The sequence below is a fragment of the Balaenoptera musculus genome, chromosome 7 (assembly GCF_009873245.2).
Source record: "Balaenoptera musculus isolate JJ_BM4_2016_0621 chromosome 7, mBalMus1.pri.v3, whole genome shotgun sequence".
Lineage (NCBI taxonomy): Eukaryota > Metazoa > Chordata > Mammalia > Artiodactyla > Balaenopteridae > Balaenoptera > Balaenoptera musculus.
The window spans coordinates 98,714,634-98,722,294 of NC_045791.1; positions in this window are offsets into that span (position 1 = coordinate 98,714,634).

The following is a 7,661-nucleotide window of genomic DNA, read 5'->3' on the forward strand; positions in this document are numbered from 1 at the left end:
CTGTTGACTGAATGACTGGGGTGTTTGATTTAAAACAACATCAAACAGCCAATTTATATTAATTGCCTACTAAGTACAAACCATGGGGCTTAATCCTTAAAAACACAGTAGCAAATTATCTTTCAACATTTTTCTATTATGAGTCTCCCCTGCTTAACTGATACCAAATAAGTTAACTTTCCATAGTCCAAAGTTTTTCACTGATTTTTTTTCTTAATGCTCTCCCAAACCTCTCCAGTCTCACATCCTTAGGTTTTCTGTTTCAGTTGTGTAAACCTTTCTACCAGAAGATATATTTAATCTCTTCAGACCCATTTTCATTCACATCACTCTCCTTGCTCGGAAAACGGTCTATCCCTCTTCTCTACTATTTTGATTCTTTAAAAAAAATAATGTTTGCAGTTACTTCACTTATTAGAGCATAGATTTTTAACTTGAGGTCCATTGAATCTCATGAAAGGGAATACAAATGTTTATATGTATATTATAGTATGTTTTTTAATCAGGCAGCTCCAGAGCCGTATACAGACGCTCAAGTGAATATGCGACTTTAATTTTTTTTTTTATTGTAGCTTTTAGTACTCTTCACAAAATATTTCTGATCCTTCCTTCTTCTGAGCATATGATAGAATTAAACTTCTTGAACTCTAATGATGGGGTGGCACCCTATGAAAGTTCTAGCCTGTGAGCCAGAACGGACATATTACAGAGTTCACTTTCCTTCACCACAGCAACAGGCAAAGTTTGAGATAGTGGCTGCTCACATAGCCTGGTCCCTGAGTGACAGCCAGCAATGTTCAGAGTTGCCTTCCAGACCTTTCACGGCCATGCAGTGTGAGCAAGATATAAAGTTGTTTTATTGGTTTGGGGAGTGTTGTTTGTTACCATCTATAACTTAGCCTGTCCTGACTGATACAAATATTGAAATCAACTGGTTTGGGACATTATTGTAACTTGAATGTCTATAACCTTGCAGTCATAGACTTACTCAGAGAAGAATGATGAGATGAATTTGCAATGAGGATCTTGTCCTGCCTTTTCCTGGACTCCTGTTCTCAAAGGAGCCAATCAGATGCATCTATGTTTCCCAACGTATGGAAGGCATATCCACAGCACTATTGGAAGTGATTTTATGCCAGGTGTAGGCATAGCATCAAGTAATACTGAATGTCATAGTCTGAAATGTATTCCTTGCACAAATTTCTTGGTTATATAAAGAAGAAAATTTCAGTTGAGGGCTAGTCTGTTTTTATCACTTTTCTAATACTTGGAAATCTTCCCTTTTTGGTCTTAGGCTCAGAGTTCTCTGTAGGTTGTAGGGTCTAACAAGACATTTATTAACAACTTTATATTTTTATTGACTTTATGGTTTGGGTTGCCTCCTATTTATGTAGGTGATAAATTTTTCAAATTGAAGCAGTGATACCTCCTTATATTTAAGCTTAACAAAAGAAGAAATTATAGAACAAAATTTTCTATATTTTTTCTTAAATATAGAAAATATATATTAAGAAAATAATAGTACTGATAATGCTTAGAGATAAAAATAATTCTTTGATTGACAATTTTTTTGGAAATTTTGTGTTACACTGTAGTTTAACCTTCAGTGAGGTTTAGTCCTCATTTTTGGGTCCAGAACTTTTGGTGATATCATCACATTGCCCTCCTCCTCTTCCCATCTCTGAGAATGCTATACTCAGTGACCAAAAAATTTGTTTTTAATTTAAAAAATATTTCAGTTCCACAGTAAAACTTGACTCAGAACAGATTCAACAGGCAGCAGTTACATATGGCAGAAGATAGACTGCTGGGCTTCTGTCTGACTGTGTGGCTTCAGGCAAATCACTCAACCTCTCTGGGCCCCGGCTTCTTCATTTGTCAAATGAGGGTACTATGACCTAGGCTGAGGGCCTCAGACAGTTGTTGCAAGAATCCAGTTACATAATAGTTGTAGAAATGCTCTGGAAAGATTGAGGCATTCTGCAGTCAGGCTACCTAATTAGTATTCACCTCCCAGTCCCTGGGAATTCACTGAAATCGAGCTTCCGATCCCTGAATTTTAAGACAGTAACCAAGCAAAGAAATCATTTCCTTTATACCAATGTGATTAGAATTGATTTTTGGACGCTGCTTCAAGGCAAGTCATTTGCTACCTCGCCTCAATTAGAACGAAGAGAAGAAACGCAAGCGTTTTCGTAAATGCTGGCGGCAAGTTCCGCCCTCCAGCCGGCGGAGGTGGAGTTTCTTCTGGGAAACTACTGCTGGCACCGGCAGCCTTGACTTCAGCCCGGCGTGGCGTCAGACGGATGAATCGAAAGTCAAAACACACACGGCTATAGGGAGTAAGACGTGAGTCATGCTTTGCTGGGGTTGAGAGGCAGATCTGAATGAAAGCGAACACTTCTTTTCAGGCCCCGGCCGCCGCCGCCTCAGCCCAAGGCCAAGTTCACGGTTTAATCATCAGCATTTCCGCACAGCCCAGCAGGAAGGGGCACAGTGGAAGCAATTTTCACATTATGCCTTCATAGAGGCGCGGCCGTTCATTACATTCATCCCCAGGCTCTGTCCTAATGAGACTCAGGAACGAGGCTGACAGGTCATGACACTTCGGTGCCTTTTCCTGATGGGAGAACTACAGGATGCTGATGAGGCAGACAACGCAGCAGCTGCGTTTCAGAGGAACCAGGGACGGCGCTCCATCCGCAAACCCCGAAATGACTGCCGTCCCGAAGGCTCCCGGCCATCTTGGCGGCCGAGGCAATTAGAGCGTTCTGAGTGAACGAGAGGCTTCAGAGTCCCTTTTGGGCTTTTATTTCCTGACCTCAACTCTGAAATCTCTAAATTGCCTGTGTTTGTCTCGCTAGTATCCATCAACCGAAGTAGGACTGGGGGGTCTTTTGACAGCAGCAATCAAAAGGCAAGTAGATAAAATCCTGCTTTTCTCCTACCACGGTGAATTCCTTCCTTCTGAACTATGCTTCATTACTCTTCATCTTAGCCAAAAGTCAAGAATCATTCATCTGTTAAAAGGAAGGAGAGGCAGTTAATGGGCAAGTTCTGGCGCCAGGCTGCCTGGGTTTGAACCCTGCCTCTGCCGCTTACCGGCTGTAGAGGTCTGATCAGGCTATTCTCTCGTGCCTCTGCTTCCTCCTTCATAAAACAGAAATCATGATATTAGGCACCTCAGAGGGTTTTATGCAAATTCAACCAGAACAATAAGCATTTAGTAAACATAGTACTATTAGTAGTAGTAGTTACTAGTATTATTAGCAAACATTTACTGTATATTTTCTTGCTGCCAAGCATTGCATTAGGTATCGAGTATAGAACATGAATAAGATTCAGGGGCTGCCCACATGGAGTCTAGTGGGGAAAATGGCTTTTGGGGAAACATCTATACTTAGCTAAATGTAATGGGCTGGGGAAAATGTACACACAAGGAGCAGTGGGTGGAGAGAGACCACAGTTAGTTCTGCATAGGAGGGCTGGAGAAGATTTCAGATAGCAGGGAAATATGAACTTGTCTAAGATGGTTTGAAGCTGCCAGGAGAATAGAAGCATTTGCTTCGCCTCAGCCTCCCAAGCAGTCTGGATCTTTACACAGAGCTTTCTTCAATTCTCTAAAGAGCAGGCTGGTCCCATACTCTGCACGTGACCCACAGGGTATGTGGCCATTCTGGAGCCTCGTCTCTGGGTCCAGGGTCTCTTTCCCCACACCTGTGCTTCTCCAGAAGACACTGCATGTTCCAGGGATTACCTGTGTCTCCCAAACCCAAAGACAATAAACCCAGTACAAGAATGAGTCTATTTTAAGAATAAGAAAGGCATTGCCAGAAGCCAAGATTTCCTCTACTTATCAGAATATCCTCCTCTTTGGGCCTTGGAATTGTGATCTCATAGTTTTTATCAAGTAGCCACAATAGAACACTGAGATAACCACTTTTCAGGTATTCTCGGATGAGAAAAGGTGAAGTACATACCATACACCAATATGGATAGCTCAGAATTTGATGGATACAGTTATTGGTTGCAAATGACATCTACTCTGGAATTCATAGAATACAGCACAAGTCTTGTTTTGTTTTTCTTCACAAATCCGATCAAATCCAATCCAATAAGTATTTATTGAATTCCTACTATATGCCAAATACTAGGGATACTGCTATAACTGTGATAAAGGGGGCAGAAAGCCATAGAAACATACACAAAAAGATAAAGCAGGAAAATGAAGGGTATGGTGTAGTGAGAATAGCTAATGTTTATTAAGTTTACTATGTGGCACAGACTTGGCAATTACTGTATCTTTACAACTAACCTATAAGGTAGGGAATATTATATGTTGAACTCTCTGAAATTGTCATTTTTTCGATAAAAAATTGTTGAATATAGACAATATTATGCGATTCAAACTGATGCCGTCACTATTTTCTTGATGACGACAATGAGGCTCAGAGAGTGTCATGAAGAGACACAAGTGACCTGTGTTCAGACTACCTGGGTTATATATCTGACTTTACCACTTAATGTTTCCTATCCTTACAAGGACGCTGGGAGGATTAAGTGGAAAACTGTAATAAATGCAAAGTGTCTGGCATATTGTGAGATCTTAATGCTTTTTTCTTCTATTACAACCAGCCCCTGCTTAAGGCAGAAAAAGATAAGAAATAGACTGACCCCATTTCCTAGGCAATCAGGGGACTGGGGTTGGAGACTGGGCTTCCTGATACCATGGGCTGAACACCAGGTCTGACCCTGCTTGCGCCAGGTCCCAGAATCTGGAAATATAGAAGCACGTGAAGGTAGCATTTCAGCACAAGGCTAGATTGGAGCCAAGAAAAATCATCCTACATCAACCATGAACACCAGGGGACTGGACGAGAGGAAGGGTTTGAGTTAGAAGTTAAAGGAGCAGACTCTGAAAGAGGGGATTCGGTGGTGAGTAGAACCTGGAGAAATCAGTGAGTTCAAGGTCAGGAAACTGGAGAGGGAGGGCTTTTGTTGAGTTTCTGGAGACTTGGGATGAGCCTGCCAGGTCTGATTAAAGTGAATGCTGAGAAGTTGACAAAAACTACTGGAATGGAGCATGAAAAGAACATAGAGAGTAAAAGAGTTAACGTGTCAAGAGCAACCCATTGGTGGTGTCACTGATGGTGATTTCCCAGAAGCCATGGAAATGGAAAAGCTCTCTAAGGATTCTCAGAAAACTTCCTCTACGACTATCTTCTGTTTGCTGCCCTGGGGCTAGCTGTAGATGAGAGCTGGCACCTGGCAATTATGCCAGACCGTGATGAGAATTCTCAACCCCCTATCAGAACTGAGATTACAGTTTTCACCCTCACAGTCTCACTATTTTATCCCACCCCAAAATGTGATTATTTAAGCAAAATAAATTTGCTTGAGAATTTGGTGACCATCTTTTAAATTAAAGCGGAATTCCCACTGAACAAATTTAAATCTAATTGGGGATTGCTGGAACCCAGTTTTGTATAACTGGATCTTACATAGCCTACATAGCGAATGTGTTCTCCCTCATCCTCCCACTTCACCCCATGAATCTCTGATAGAAGCAATTCCCTCCTTCAAGAGCCACCATTACTCAGGGGTGCCAAATCCAGCAAGATGGATCAGATTTTCATCATGCTGTGCTTGTCATCATTTCTCTTGTGATTACTTGTCACCATCAACACAAACCAAGGCCACAGAGCATATTTTTTTTAAGTTAAAAAGAAATGAAGTAGTACTTGTTTGGGCGCCCTATACCTTCCTTGGCCTGACACAGGCCTGTCGCTCCATGGCTGCATTGCAAACCTCAGACCCTAGCTTCCCATGAGCACCAATCACTTTGAAACTTGAGTTTCTTGAACCCCTGCTCCCTGATTAAACTAATCTGTGATAATGACAGAAAGTGTCATTTGAGTAACCTTCCACTCATGCATTCATTCAGTCATTTGCTCATTCATCAAATGTTTATTGAACTGATTGAATTATTCAGGAAGGAATGAGCTGTGTTCCCTGCCCTCTTATAGCTCACAGCCTAGTGGGTGGGAGAGAGGGTGGGTGCATGAAGGTGGATGACAAAGGCACATGCATAAATCATGGTTAGAAAAAACAGAATAAAAATACATTCTCAAGAGAGTCACAAGGAAAGGGCCAAGAAGGAGTAGGAGTTATTAATTCTCCCAAAATTCAAGAAAGGCTTCACGTATATGTTGGTATTTGAACAGGGCTTTGAAGAAAGAAAGAAATATGAGCAAGATCCAGAGTGGGGAGAAAACAGGTCTGTAGGAAAAGATAAATTTGGTTTGTCACCACGAAAACTAACATTTATTAAATGTTTTCCTGTTCCAACTACAGGAAGTTTTAAAAAATAAGCTATAATACTTAATCCTTATAATAATCTCGTGAGATAGGTATCCTTATTCTCACTTTACAGAGAAGAAACATAAAGGTGAATAAATCCAGCAAGGTTCCCAAGCTCAGGAACTTACTAAGGGGAGGAGCTGCCTGCCTCCTAACCACGCCCCTAAACTGCCTGGCATGCTGTGCAAGTCTAGCATCTTGATAGAGACCCCCCACCCCTTGGAATGCCAGGTGAAAGGGCTTGGGCTTCATTATTGTCACAATTTCTTTTTTTTTTTTTTTTAATAAAGTGAATGGTGTGGGGTTTTTTAATTAATTAATTAATTTTATTTTTGGCTGCACTGGGTCTTTGTTGCTGCACCCGGGCTTTTCTCTAGTTGAGGTGAGCGGGGACTACTCTTTGCTGCGGTGCATGGGCTTCTCATTGCGGTGGCTTCTCTTGTTGCGGAGCACCCCCTCTAGGCACACCAGCTTCAGTAGTTGCGGCACGTGGTCTCTGTAGTTGTGGCTCGCGGGCTCTAGAGCGCAGGCTCAGTAGTTGTGGCGCACGGGCTTAGTTGCTCTGCAACATGTGGGATCTTCCCAGACTAGGGCTCGAACCCGTGTCCCCTGCATTGGCAGGGGGATTCTTAACCACTTCGCCACCAGGGAAGCCCTATTGTCACACTTTCTAAGGAGAGAAAGGAAGTAAATGACAACACAGGAAAACAACTTGGGCAGCTGTGTAGAGAGTTAATTTACATTATAATGAGAATGTTTACTGCCTCCAGCTTTTAACTAAGGGAAGTTCAGACTCTGGGGTAGCCTAAGAGCTGAGAGACCTCCAGATGGAGCCAGGTGGGGGGCAAAGTCAGCAGAAAGAGACTCTCCACACATCCAGCGAAGGTAGCTCTCCACCGGAGAGGAAGCCATCCCACCCTTCTTATTCTAAAAGGAGAGAGAAAATCTCTGTTGTTTTGCCCAAAGTCACAGAGGTGGAATGTGGCAGAACAGGGATCCAAACATGGGTCTTCTCTCTCCAAGTCCTGTGTTCTTTCCATTGCATGACTCGCACTTAAGCTTCCCAATATTTTAACTAGGAAGAGCCCTCTAGTGGGAGCTGAGCTTCCAACCTCTGCCAGGTGCCTCCAGCCCAAGGGACACCACCAGCCCAGGTGACGCTGCTGTTCCAGCACAGGTGAGACTGTCAACTGCCCCTCTTGCCCCCCTGGGCTACTTCAGGGTGCACTCCTCCACTGCCTGGGTGCCTCCCACTCTCACCCACTCATGTGTTTTCTTCAAAGTTTAGAGCAAAGCAAATA